The sequence below is a fragment of the Agelaius tricolor genome, unplaced genomic scaffold (assembly GCF_023055355.1).
Source record: "Agelaius tricolor isolate 1412-34295 unplaced genomic scaffold, bAgeTri1.0.p SCAF_44, whole genome shotgun sequence".
NCBI lineage: Eukaryota > Metazoa > Chordata > Aves > Passeriformes > Icteridae > Agelaius > Agelaius tricolor.
Window position 1 is genome coordinate 3290939 of NW_027269304.1, and position 14852 is coordinate 3305790.

The window sequence follows — 14852 nt, forward strand, 5'->3', positions numbered from 1 at the left end:
CAGTAGTTCTGTCCAATCACTATAAGCACAGGTACCTGTGGTTAAACAGTGCTTGCTTATTTCAAATGCAATACCTGCTTGTGAGCCTTCAAACACAATGCACAGAGCTCCATTATTAAGCTTCAAACTTCCTAATATCTTGCTAGATAAACTTTCTGTAGCTTAGGGAGTTATTCTAGACAAGCATTAATACACAGACCATTGCTCTATTTGTCCTTTTCCTCTTTTTACATCATTTTTCTGCTGACCAATCTCATGGCTGCTGCTCAGCTCCAATCACAGTTCTGCTGTCTCTGGGGCCTGCCTTTTGCAGCTGTCCCAAACCCTCTGATTGGATTCCCACAAAACACCCCAAAAGCCCTTGGGGAATGCTCCAGTGAGTGAACAGACTTTTCTCCTGTGCTTTTGGCATCTCCTTGTCCCCTGCCAGCCCTCCGGGACAGTGACAGCACTTTGGCAGCCACACAATGGCATTCCCAAAAGCAAAACATCCCAGGATGCTTTCCTGCTGTTTTGAGATGAATCCTGTGTGATGAATCCTACCTACACACGTGCAGGAGCTGCAGGCAGCTCTCACAGCTGGACTGGTTTTGCCACGTTCACCTACGAAATCAGGAATACTTTATACCTGTGCTGAATGATTGACTCACTCTGGATTTGTCACATAACATACAGATAGTTAGGGATGAAGGGTTTATTGTTTCCAGTGTTTTATAAAGGCTTTTTTTTGTTCTGTGCAGCCTGTCCTTTCTTTGTAACAGTTAAAAGATCTTAATTGCCTAAAATTAGAGCCATCAGATGTGACTGAAGCTGAGTATTACATAAAAATGGGTATGAAATATAGATGTAATATATATAATTTATATAAAAACTATTGTTCTGATTTCGTTCCTCTGCACCATTTCTGTGCTCTGTTTGTCTTGGATTATTATTGCTCCAACTTGAGCTGAGCTCTGAGCTGTGCCTTGTCAGCCTAGCAGGGATGTACCCTATGAATTATATAAGTCTATTAACATATATGCATCAGAATAGCTGTTAAAATTAGAAGTACAAGCACAAGTGAGGAACAGTCAAGAAAAGGAGTTGGGTAAAGGAGTTCAGTGGAAAAGCCTGAAACAAAATTGTGCTGCTTTAATTTGGATTTCTCAGTAATATTCACTCTTGCCATTCTCTCTGCTGCTTTCTTCCCATATGGAGCAAGACACTTTGTAAAGAAAACAATCAGGAAAATAAAACCTCAAAGTGCTTGTTAATTCTGCTACTGGTAAAACACGCTTTTCTCAGCTTATCTTCTTAATTAATCTAACAAAACACACAGGTTTCCTGCAGTGCTCCTCTACCCAGATTAAAGCTAAAAAAAAAAAAAAATGTAAGAGCAGAAGTATGAATCTATTTGCATTACAAACAAGAGTTTATTCCCCAAACACATCTTCCATTACAATCAATTATATTGGAAATTCAGGCCAAACACAGCTGGTGGTAAAAGCAATCATACGCTCAAAATGAAAACTGTTTAGGAAGGAATAATGAGGGCAGCGTGGCTGTGGTGCCACCGTGGCTGCCACAGCCCCGGGGCCATCGGGCAGGGCGTGGTGGCACTGGGACCACAGGACCTGCACAGCCTGGGCCACACCGGGATATCAGGGCCACCCCTCCAGGCACCAAACCCAGCAGCAAAAACAGGCACCCCAAAAAACAGACACCCCAAAAAACAGGCACCTCAAAAAACAGGCATCCCGAAAACAGGCATCCCAAAAAACAGACACCCCAAAAAACAGGCATCCCAAAAAAGACAGACATCCCAAAAAACAGGCATCCCGAAAACAGGCATCCCAAAAAACAGACACCCCAAAAAACAGGCACCTCAAAAAAGACAGACATCCCAAAAAACAGGCATCCCAAAAAACAGGCATCCCAAAAAACAGCCACCTCAAAAACAGGCATTCCAAAAAGCAGACACCCCGACAAACAGACAACTCAAAAAAGAGACACCCCGAAAAACAGACACCCCAAAACCCAGACATCTCAAAAAAACAGACATCCCAAAAACCAGACACCCCAAAAAACAGGCATCCCAAAAAACAGGCATTCCAAAAAGCACACACCCCGAAAAACAAGACATCTCCAAAAACAGACATCCCAAAAAGACATCCCAAAAACCACACAGACACCTCAAAAAATAGACATCCCAAAAAACAGAGACCTCAAGAACCAGATACCCAAAAATCAGACATCCCAAAAAAAAAGAGACCCCAAAAAACTGACATCCTAAAAACCAGACATCTCATAAACAGGCATCCCAAGAAACAGGCATACCAAAAAACAAGACATCCCAAAAAACAGATATCTCAAACAGAGACCTCAAGAGCCAGACACCCTAAGAAACAGGTATCCCAAAAACCAGATATCCAAAAAACAGACACCCCAAAAACTAGACACCTCAAAAAACAGATATCCCAAAAAACAGAGACCTCAAGAACCAGACATCCCAAAAACAGACATCCCAAAAACCAGACACCCCAAAAAACAGACACCCCAAAAAACAGATATCCCAAAAACCAGAGACCTCAAAAACCAGACAGCCCAACACCTCTGCTGCACACTGCTCACCTGAGGTGAAGCTTGAGCTGAAAAGGTTCAGGCAGCAGTTTTATTGTTTATGTCGAGACACAGGAGAACCACAACAGCAAATTCATGTCCTACAAACACCAACACCTCTCTGATCTTTTTGTCCTTAAGCAGTTCCAAATGGTTTTTTCTCTTGTGACCAAAATAATTTTAAAAAAACCAAAAGTCACTTACACCCTCGAGCCTTTGAGGAAGGGTTTTGCAGGACAGCAGGACAGCAATCCTCCCTGACTCCTGGAATTACAGGAGTGGCTAAAACCCAGGAATACTGTACATGATGCGATGCTGTGTGTGTGAAACCTCCAAGTAGCCTGGAGCAAGCCTGGCAGGAGCAGAGGAGCTCACCCCTGCTTCCAGGGCAGGCTCAGCCAAGGCAGCAGCAGCAGCAGTGCAGTCTCTCTGCAGGCTCAGGGGGCTCCAGGGCTGTGGATTTTCCCCCCCAGGAGCTGCACACCATCTCTGTAGGAATTTTCTACAGCCCCGTCTTCCAGGGCTGTAGAAAACTCCTGCAGCCCTGCCCACCTGTAGGAGTTTTCCCCTGGCACACCCCTGGGGTTTTGTTTGCCCAGCCCAGGGCTGTGCAGCACTGCCTGCTCCGTGCCTTTCCTGCTCAGGATTTTCCTGCGGGATCTCACCCTGCTGAGGTTTTTACCCCAGATGCTTTCACAGAGGGATTTGGCCATAAACCATGGCAGGCAGGGCACTGAGGGGAGGGACACCTGACCAGGCCACCATAAAAACCATTCTGGGAGCCAGTCCTGGTAACAGAACCTTCCTGTATTTGGTCAGGTTCCCACTTTTCCTTCACTTTGGTCAAGACCTTTTTCTTATAAGGTCATGTTTGAGTTCCCCTTTCTGACTGGGTCTGTGCCTCTGTCCCTGGCTGTGCTTGCCCCACCCAGGGGTCCTTGGAGACTGGCTTCTCTGCCTGCACCACATTTGTTATTTTCACTATTAAAGTTTTTATTTTCTGGCTAGTTCCACAGCTTCCATCCCTCTTATTTAGCCTGCTCCTCATGGCTAAGCTGAAGCAGGTGTCAGGAAAATTAATCCACAAACAGCAGAGGTTTATGTCCAGAAAGGAGGCAGAGGAGTCCTTTGACTTTGTTCCAATAAAGGCAGAGGCCATGGGCCATTCCCCTGGGGTCCCTCCCATTTTTGGATCACCCAGCCTCCTCTTTATCCCAATTTCCCAGCCACATTTCCCTTCTCTCTTTCCCCATTTCTGAAGGACTTGAGAGGTTCAGACTTCCCAGAACACCTGATCCCAAAGATTTCCCTCTAATGTACAACCCTGCCTTTTCATTTTTAATTCTTATGGAATTCAGGGGTTTTTCTTCCCTAAATTCATTCCCTAAATGTTTCTTTCATATCTCAATGTCTAATTTCATTTCTCAGCAAACCTAAAGTTTATTAGTAAAAGCAAATCTCTTTTTCCATTCATTAATCAGTGGAATCCTTCCCATTGTTTCTTTCCTCTCCCAGTGCTGGTTTTATCCACCAGCAGACCCACAGCCTGTCTGTACAGACAAATCCACCATTCCTCTCACAGGTGCCCAAAGTGGGCTCCAAAGCCCCCACTTTGCTGTGCCTTCCTCCCTCCAGGTCAAACCTGCTCAGGTTCAGCTGGTGAGGATGAGGAGCTCTGGGTCTTCATCCAGCCAGGTGACAGCTGGACAAGCTGCTGCTGGAGCGTCCAAATTGGAGCAAAACCTCCCCAAATCTCCTGTGCAGTGGGTGGGATCCCACAGCAGGAGGTTGGGAATTGATGCCCTTTAAGGTCCCTTCCAATGCAAACCATGCTGTGATTCCATGATTCAGTTTTGAGGACATTAAGTTGTTTCTGAAGGGACATAAATGCATTTCATTAAACTAAACCTTCCTTGCATCAAGTGCCAACAAAACATCACTGCCAAATGTCAGCTTTAAAAACCTTAGTGAATCCAGCTCACAAGACACACCTCACACTCCTATTTTCCAGGAGAAAGTCAGCATTTCTGTAACACCATTTTAGTGCTCATTTCTCATGTAGGAATAGTCGAAGCAGTCAGAGTGAGAGGGTGTTTATACATGGCCCTCTTTTGCCAATAATAATAAAGGTAACTTTGAAGAGCAAGGAAAACCAGTATGTAGTTGTTTTAGTTAATTAATCTTACTTCAGGAATCATATTTATTTACTAATTGATTAAAATGCCTTCCTGGACATGCAGAGCAATGGCCAATGCGTCCTACATACAATTTGATAAATGGATGCAGAAGAAAAAATTAAATTAAACTTCTTTTTGTTCATCTAGTTACCTGCCTGAGAAGGGAAAAGGAATGAGGAAAGGGACCTCAGGCACTGAAGAGGTGGAGGATGATGCCAGAATATTTTGCGCCATCTTTTCTCCAGCAGGTTTCAGGCAGCAGAGGGGAGATGGACACAGGGAAGTGATGGGAAATGATCCCAAATCATTTCCCCAGTGCTGCAGGGACACCCCTGACAGCTGGAAACTGCATGGGCAGAGCAGCCAGAGCCTCCAGCAGCTCCTCTTCCTCATTCCCTGTGGAACACATCAGCACACACATCAGCAAGGTTTGGGTGAGTGATGCAGGAAGCTGAGCCCTGTGCCTTGGCTCCTCCTGCAGCCCTGCCCCTCCAGCTGCCCCTGAGACACTTTCACGTGAGAGACGCTCATGGAAATCGAGTTTTACCCACTGGAAACTCTGAAAACTCTGCTCTCTGTCCCTGTGGCTGTGCTGGGTTAGCCAGATGGGGAGAAAGGAAAACCTCGTTGTTGATGTGCTTTATTCATGAAATAAGGAAAGACTTGGGCTGCTGCGCTAATTATTTCATACCCCATGCGTGGGAATCCACAAAATCAGAGGGGTTTGGGGAAGCTGCAAAATGCAGGCCCCAGAGACAGCAGAACTGTGATTGGAGCTGAGCAGCAGCCATGAGATTGGTCAGCAGAAAAATGATGTAAAAAGTAGAAAAGCAAGGACAAATAGAGCAATGGTCTGTGTATTAATGCTTGTCTAGAATAACTCCCTAAGCTACAGAAAGTTTATCTAGCAAGATATTAGGAAGTTAAAGCTTAATAATGGAGCTCTGTGCATTGTGTTTGAAGGCTCACAAGCAGGTATTGTATTTGAAATAAGCAAGCACTGTTTAACCACAGGTACCTGTGCTTATAGTGATTGGACAGAACTACTGTCAATATAGAATATTTACTGTACAGATATAAACACTGTCAATGTGCTTTGGCTTTGTGGGATTGGCCAAAAAACTCCTAGAGTGAGCTGTGACATTGAGTGCTGTGTCTGCTGCCTGGGATGTGAGCTGGTGGCATCTTCCCATTGCCATGGCCATGGAATGAGGCTGATGCTGGGAAATCAAACAGCTCCAGGCACGTTCCCAGCAGCCCTGTCCTGTCTGGGGTTTGTGCAGAGACCCCAGCTGGGGATTCATGAAATAAGAAAAGACTTGGGCTGCTGTGTTAATTAATTTAACTTGGGCTGCTGTGTTAATTATTTCACACCCCATGGACCCAAGGAAAGCTGCCAGGACTGAGGAGCCTGCAGAGCTCAGGGTACACTCTGTCCCCAGGCCACAACCTGCAATTTCAATTTGGGAAACTCTCAAGGCAGGAAGCGTAGCTTGTACAACTTATCTGAACCTATTTCCCAACAATAACTATTGTTCACTCCAGCAGCCTGACATAATATAATTTGTTTTGTGAAAAATAAATACAATTTGCAGCCCGTAACTGTAGTGAGACATAGTGTGATTTTATTAGCAACAGTAGATGGATTTTTTTCATCGTTTCTGAAAGAAATCAACATGATTCTGTTTGCAGAATGCATTAAAAACTCATCTTGAAACCCTTAAGATGGTATTGCGTTGGTTGGTTTCAGTTCTGAACAACTTTAGCTGAGTTAGGAGAACCTATGGCTTCCATATGCTGGAAAGATAAGTTAATATTCCTTTCTTTTCTGTGAAGTACCACACACACACACACCATGGCTCAGTAAAAGATTCTGCTTTCAAACCAGGAGAAACAAGGTTGTTTTTTTCATTTGTGTCCTTTATACTCAATCTCTGTGTCTTTTCTTGAAGTAATCCACCTGTGAATGCTCTGGGCAAGTCAAACAACCTGATTTGTTGATTGAGAAAATGTTGGTTTGGTGTCTGAATATCTGAGAAATAAAGCTATGCAAAAGTAAAAGTCAAAAAAAGTGGGAAAAAATCAATATATATTCTTGCAGAAGTACTTGCACTGTTTGTGAAAGTTTATTTTCATATTTCAACTGCTACAGAAATTTCCCTCCATGAGTGCTGCAAACTATTTACACCGAAGTTAATCTCACCTACTTTTGCCCAGCCTCCAGCCCTCCTTTCCATTATTCAGAGTTTCCCTTACTACTGATTTTATCTGTGCTTTTGATTCACAAATACACTTCTGCAGGAAAAGCAGTGTGCTTTTCAAAAATCACAATCCAGAGCACTACCTTACATCAATTTCCCTCTCTCCTACAAAAGCTTCCACTCACATGCTGGTAAGAATTACCCAAAAAACAGAGAATTCCCCAGAACCACCCACGACTCCTGCTCTTCCTGAGGAAGGTGTCCATGCCCTGGAATGAGCTCTGAAAACCGCCAATCACTTGTTTTTTTTAAATTCTAAAAGTTTAATAGTAATAAAATGGTTATTAAAATAGTAATACAATTAGAGTAATAATAATTTGGACAATTAGGATTAGGACAATATGAGACAATAAAAACAAAGAGTTATGGACAGTCTGGGTACCTTTTCCTGGGCAGCACGAGCCCGAAAAAGGACCCACGTTAACAGAGGATTAACCCTTAAAACAACAGCCTGTTGCATATTCATACACCTCATCCATGATGCATCAATTCCATTCCAACACAGGATTCTGTCTGGGCAGTGTCAGCTGCTTCCTCTGAATCCTGACAGCTCTTCAGGGCTGAGTGAGGCAGGAAGAAGTTCGTTTGTTCTGATAATGGAGCAATAAATTCCCTTTCTCTGAAAGATTCAGGTGTCCTGTGGCTGCCATCTCAGTGCCAGTCCTTTCTGTAGAAAACAAGTATCCTACATAGCGTAGTTTCTGTTTTAACAATTTGTTAAAACCTACAACTATATTTAACACACTACTTAAGAGAACTAATACAGCAATGTAATTTTTGGCCTAGTTCCTGGAGAAGGTGTGGTGGGGATGACCCCCAACAAAAATGACTGGCGGCATTTGGAATTAAACCCTGCTTTTAGGGGGACTAGTAGCAGTTGCTGAAGCAAAGGACTTAAAGGCTGGTCATTTTAGAATGTTTTAAATGATAATGAGGAAACAACAGCAAAGGATTTACTTCATTGCTCAACAAATGCAAGAAGTGCCCCTCCTTCCTTCCTCTGGTGAAGGTGTTATCTCAACCCTTGGGAGGAAAAGTATGTTTCTGTTGCACTGAGGTGTGCTTGCATAAAACTCACCATGGAGCAGATAATCCTGGGTGCCATCCCATGGCACATGGAGGACAGCCAGGGAATCAGGCCCAGGTGATGAAGGTGATGATGAACTGATGCCATTCATGTTGCCTTGAGGAGCTGCTCTCTGTCCCCACCACTCCCTGAACCCACGGAACTGACTTCATTCCCCAAAATGCAGAAAATTGATGGTTTTTCAGGTGTGGGAGCAGAGACAAGGCTTTATCTCATTCATAGCTGTAACAGCATGAATAACAGGCTCTAAAGATGGCTAAGAAAAAACAAATTATACCTGTAATTATGCAAATTAGAACCCAAACGAGCTATCCCTTATCCCATGTGTACACAATGGCACCTTTTTCCTCATGTAAAGCCACGAGACCAGGGCTTTGTCATGAATTTCTCTGCAGCAGAGCTGAGCAGCAGCCCTGGCAGCACCAGCAGCCCTGTGTCCCCAGCCCTGCAGGGCTCAGCAATGCCCTGGTCCCCTGCCAGGACCTGTGAAAGTTTATTTTCATCTTTCATTTGTTACAGAAATTTCCCTGCAGAGCCCTGCAAGGCCCTGCTGGCAGAGCACCCACTGGGGAGCTCCTGGCTGGGATGGGGATGAATCCTGACTGCCTGCAGGTCAGTCACTGGCCTGGGTTGGCTATATGGGGCTTTTATCCCCAGTTGTCTTGTTCTGTTTATGCTGAATAATAAGTTTTGCACCTTTAAGACTTGTTGCAGAGAGTGAAGGGGGGAGAGAAGAAGCAGCAGTTTGTTTTCAGACCCTGCACTCACTCCTCCACATTCCTGCTCCTGGACTGTGTTGTCTGCGGATGGACACACAGCGGAACAGAGCTCTCCTTTGCTTTTAGTTAGTTTTAGCTTGCTGAGGCAAGGAAGTTCCCTGGACTGTGGTTATTTTTCTTTTTTTCCTTTTCTTTGGCCCTGTTTAACCTGCTCTGGGCTGAGCACCCAGCAGCTGCACCTGTGGCCCACTAGGCCGGGCCTGGCCTGCGACCGGAGGGACTGATAAGAGCCTGAGTGAGCTGAACTGCAACCCGGGCAGGGACTTTCTCAGTTTGTCATCTCTTTTGGAACAGCAAGGGGTTCGATTGTTTAATATTGTTTCAGTTTTATTGTTTAATAAACAGTTTTTTTCCCCTTTTCTCCAAGGAGGTATTTTCTCTCGGACTGGTTGGGGAGTGGGCTGATGGAATCTGCTTTCCTAGAGGAGCCCCTTTGGGGATTCTCTCCCAAATTTGCTCTGAACCAGGACAGTCACCCAGAGCTGGTGTCCAAGGGGTCACCAGGGCTGTGGGGTGGTCATTCCCAACACTCCTGCTCACACCAGGGGAGATGCTCCAGCAGGAGCACAGGAACCTGTCCCACCTCACATCCTCAGCATACACCTGGTTTCCAGCCCCTGCAGGATTTCCTGCACTTTCTTTGGTCCATTTTCATGCATTGCTATCAGCACAAAAATTGCCTGCCAGGTAGCACAGACTCCTGTCATAACCCCTGCACCACAGGAGGGTCCTGGTCCAGCAGGGACACCTCTCACTGCCCCAGGCTGCTCCAAGCCCCATCCAGCCTGGCCTGGAACATTTCCAGGGATCCAACCTGTTAGGAAAATTAATCCAAAAAAATCAGAGGTTTATGTCCAAAGAGGAGACAGAGGAGTCCTTTGACTTTATTCCAGTAAAGTCCTAAATTCCAGGACCTTATTCCTGGTCCAGTAAAGGGAGAGGCCAAGTGGCATTCCTCTGGGGTCTGTCCCATTTTTGGAGGATGCAGCCTGAAAGAAGGATTTGGGAGTTCCCTGTACCTGTGACTATCACAGCCCTCAGAACTGACCAGAAATAAGTCCAAAGAAGAGAGAAAAGGCAGGATCTGAAGGCAGGGAGTGAGACCTGAGGTTTCTGCTAACATGCCACACATGACATTCCCCACCTGCGACGGGTTTGGGGGAAGAGCAGAGCTGCTTTTGGAGGCAGCTGTGGGGTGTCTGGGCTGTCAGACTGTGCACACAGCGCTCCTGCACCTGCTGGCAGAGGAGGAGTTACCTGTGGAGAAGGGAACTTAGAGGCAGAGAGAGGAATTGTTCAGCCTGGAGAACTTCCAGGGACACCTGAGAGCCCCCACCTGAGTGCCCAGAGGGGCTCCAGGAAAGCTGGAGAGGGACTGGGGACAAGGGCTGCAGGGACAGCTGTCACAGACATCTTTTCATGAAATGTCCTTTCCTTAGGATTTTTCCTCCTGAGAAGCTGAGAGGCCTCAGGAACAAAATGTAACCAATGGTTATCTGCTGCTGTGGAATGCAACAGGTGCATCTGGGATTGGCCCAAGTTGGTTGTTTTTAATTAATGGCCAATCACAGTCAGCTGGCTCAGACTCTGTCAAGCCACAAACCTTTGTTATCATTCTTTCTGATTCTGTTCTTAGCTTAGCTAGCTTTCTGATGAAACCTTTTCTTCTATTCTTTTAATACAGTTTTAATGTACTATATATCATAAGTAGCCTTCTGAAACATGGAGTCAGATCCTTGTCACTTCCCTCATCCTGGGACCCCTGTGAACACCATCACAGACAGCAGCCAGGCAATGGCTGCCAGTGCCAGAGGGCAGGGCTGGCTGGGATCTTGGCAATGAGGAATTGTTCCCTGGCAGGGTGGGCAGGCCCTGGCACAGGGTGCCCAGAGCAGCTGGGGCTGCCCCTGCATCCCTGGCACTGCCCAAGGCCAGGCTGGACACTGGGACACTGCGAGGTGTCCCTGCCATGGCACAGCTGGCACTGGGTGGGATTTAGGGTCCCTCCCAACCCAAACACTTCTGGGATTTTGTGAGTCCAAGAGCAGACACCCAAGGACCAAAGGGCACGTTTGGACATTTTCTCCCTCTGTGTCCTGCTCTGTTTGCAGAGGGCATTTTTGGCCTAAAACGTGTGCTTTGGGCAATCCTGTCCTGCTGTTGATCACTCAGCACATGAGAATGGTGAGGAGCAATGAGGCAGGCAAGCCCTGTGTGGTGCAGGGTTTTCCTGCAGGCTGGCTCTCACTGCAGGCAGTGCTGACCCCTCTCCGTGCTCACCACGAGCTGCCCCTGTGCTCCTCATGAGGCACATCCCAAACAGCACCCAAACACTGAGCCTCCCTGCCCTGCCCCCGGCATCACACTCTCGGGGTCTTTTGGATCACTGCGACCCCAAGATGTGTTAGAGAGTCTCTGTTCCCAGCCTGGCGCTCAAAGAAGCAGTCAGGGCTCTGCATTTCTCAGTCTCAATGTTGTTTATTGTTCCTTATTTCTCCTGTCCTGCCCAGGTCCGCTCAGCAGGACAGTCAGAGGCACTCTGCCTGCCCCAGGGCAGGGTTATCTTTTTATACTAAAAACTGCCTGTGCAATATTTACAGGTACTTTCCAATACCTGTCACCTGTGTTAGACACTGAGCTTCTACTCTAAACCAATCTAAAAGTGCCAACATCACCCAGGAGATGGAGGCCAAGAAGAAGAAGGAGAAAGGCTGGACATGCCCAGATCCCTCCATCTTGCCCCCTGAACCTCCATTCTAAATACCCCAAAATCGACTTTTTGACCCATGATAAATTCACTGTCATTCTGCTTAATTTGTCCTGGCTTGCAGATCTTCCTCTAAGGTTGGTAACTTGCCCCAGGGGTCACAATCAAACCCACAGGGGCATCCTGGGCTCTGTGCCAGGGTCTCTGAGCCCCCTGGCAGGGTCTTGGCCATCCTGGACAGACAGAGGGATGTCCTGGGTTCCCCCATCATACCTGCCCTGCCTCTCTGGGAGCTGAATGAGCAGCCAGGAGCAATCCCCAGGGCAGAATTTTTTTTTTCCCAGCCCGGGGCTGGGCTGGGAGCAGTGGGCAATGCTGGTGCCTACAGCAATGTTAAAACACTCATCCTGTGCCTGTCAGAGGGATTTACCTTGACAGGACTGCACAAATGTGAAAGTGATGCCGATGCTATCCAAACAATGTCTGCTCCTAAAGGACATGACTGACAGACTGTTGCCTCCTATTTGTGTGTGAGGTGAAGGTTTCTGCCAGCAGTTCACTGCTGCAGCACATAAACAACCCTCAGCTGAGGGATGCATGAATTAGTTTTGTGTTTTCTACAGAGGTTGTAATGAATTGTCCTCTTAAAAGCTTTCTTTTTGCACGTAGCGTCAGATGGCCTTCCATTCAGAATAATAATAAAAAAAAAATTAAAAATCCTTGAACTACATTTTGTTTACAGTACAATATGAATTCCTGGTGAATGTGGGGAAGGGGAAAAAAAAGCTTGGTAGGAATCAAAATAGACAAGCTGTCTCTCAGTGAGATTTGCTGTTGGTAGATTACTCTTGGGTAAGAGGCTCTGGTACAATCAGCTGCTGCAAGTTAGAACATCCAGGCTGATGCTAGCTGCATCTTCCCCAGTGAGCCTGAGAATCAGTCCCAGAATAGTTTGGGCTGACCCTACAGCCCATCCCCTTTCACCCCTGCCATGGCAGGGACACCTCCCACTGCCCCAGGCTGCTCCCATCCCCATCCAACATTTCCAGGGATCCAATCTGTCAGGAAAATTAACCCAAAACCACCAGAGGTTTATGTCCAAAAAGGAGGCAGAGGAGTCCTTTGACTTTACTCCAATAAAGGGAGAGGCCATGGGCCATTCCCCTGGGGTCCCTCCCATTTTTGGAGGACGCAGCCTCCTTTTTATCCCAATTTCCCAGCCACATTTCCCTTCTCTCTTTCCCCATTTCTGAGGCACTTGAGAGGTTCAGACTTCCCAGAACACCTGATCCCAAAGATTTCCCTCTAATGTACAACCCTCCCTTTACATTTTTAATTTTTATGGAATTCAGGGGTTTTTCTTCCCCACTGTTTCTTTCACCTCTCAATGTCTAATTTCATTTCTCAGCCAACCTAAAGTTTATTTGTAAAGGCAAATCTCTTTTTCCATTCATCAATCAGTGGAATCCTTCCCATTGTTTCTTTTCTCTCCCAGTGCTGGTTTTTTTTGGTGCACCTTGAGTGGAACCACAGCCAGGCTCTTGTACTGCCCAAGGTGCACCCAAGATAGACCCAAGATGGACCCCAAGTCATGAATTTTCACACTTTTATGAGTTCTGGTCCATTTCCATACTGGGGTTCAGTGTCCAATTCCAGCTCCAGGTTCTGCAGTCCCACCCTCCCAAGTTGCTCTCCTCCATTCCCTGTTGTTTGCACTTTTTGGGCTGAAGCTGCAGCGGTGTCCTTGGTTCTGGGGCTGGAGAAGGATTGTTCTGTGTGCCTGAGCTGTGAGGAGAGCAGCTGATGCTTTATATGGAGTTGAGAGTTATTTACAATGCATTACAGAGTCTGGAGATTATGAAAGCTCAAATTTGAGTGACCAGGTCCCTCCCCTGCCCGGGGAGCAGGGGCTGTCGCCCACAGCACCCCTGGGGGAGCACAAAGGCTGGAAATGCCCAGCCCCATCTGTGGGACAGAGACCTCAGAGCTGCCACACCAAGTCCAGTTCTCATGGCTTTGTTTTCAGTAAAACACCTGAAAACCTTTCACTGTTCATAAATGTGACTCTAGCCTCGCTTCACTTAGGATCCCGTTTACTTTTGGGCAATCTCTTCCAATCCTACAAAACTAAATTCCAAATCATGTACAGGTCTCTGACTAGCCAAGCATGAATTTCTTTGTGAGAGTAACAAGGAGTGGAGCTGAAGTGAGTCAAGTGCTTGTGCTGGGACACTCAGAAGGTGTGTGCACCATGTACAGCCCTGGGATGCTGAAAAAAGAGCAGGGTCAGGCAACAAAAAATGCACTTTTCAGCACAGTTCTGTCCATAACTTCCTTTCCAATAGCTTGTAAACCTGAAGGCCAGCGCTCACAGGAGCACGCTGTGTAGCTCATAGCCCATGTGTGACAAAACCACTTTGGCACTGGTGCAGGGCCAGGATTCGCTCTTGCAAATAATTCCTCTGCACTCCCTGTTGTGAGCTTTATAAACTCTTCTGACAGTGCTGCCTCGTGCTGCCAGCAAAGGAAAGGCTGTGTTGCCTCGGGTCCTGTCAGAAGCTCCATTTCCTCACTTGCAGCCCCAGCCCAAGCGCTGTGCCCAGCCCCTGCAGTGCCTGGCAGGGGAGCTGTCAGTGATGCACAAAGAAACTGGCACGGGAGAGAAAAGGGGAGGGTTCAGATCCCTGATCGTGACCACGGAGATATGCTGAGCTCAGGAAAACTCACGCACAGCACTGGATACTCGCTGTGAGCTTGCCTCAAAAACCGTGGGACCTACACCTGAGAAACCAAGAGAGAGTGAGATGTGAAAATGTGTCAAATTATTTTTATTTGAAAATATGTCAGATCAATTTTATTTGAAAAAAATGTCAGTTTATTATTGTTTTATTGCAATACTGTGGTGATCAGCAGGGCATTACAGAATTGGTGTGCAAAGGTGGGAAGGAGTCAAAATGCTTCTCCTTGCTGTTCTCTTACCTGCAGTTTAAAAATACAGCAGACAGAAATTATTAAACGTGTAACAACTTACAAACAGCAGCACAGAGGATGTCAGCTGAGAGCTGGTGAAACACATGGTAAATAAATAACAGGGACTTCCAGCCCAGAGCCTGGACAGACCCTTGCTGCAGTCCTGGGCACGCTTTTAAGGGATTCAGGTTTTTGAAGAGTTCAGCTCCTGCTGTGAGCCAGGACGGGGCTGTGCCCACCCCGGGCAGGGCAGAATGCAGAACACACAGCACC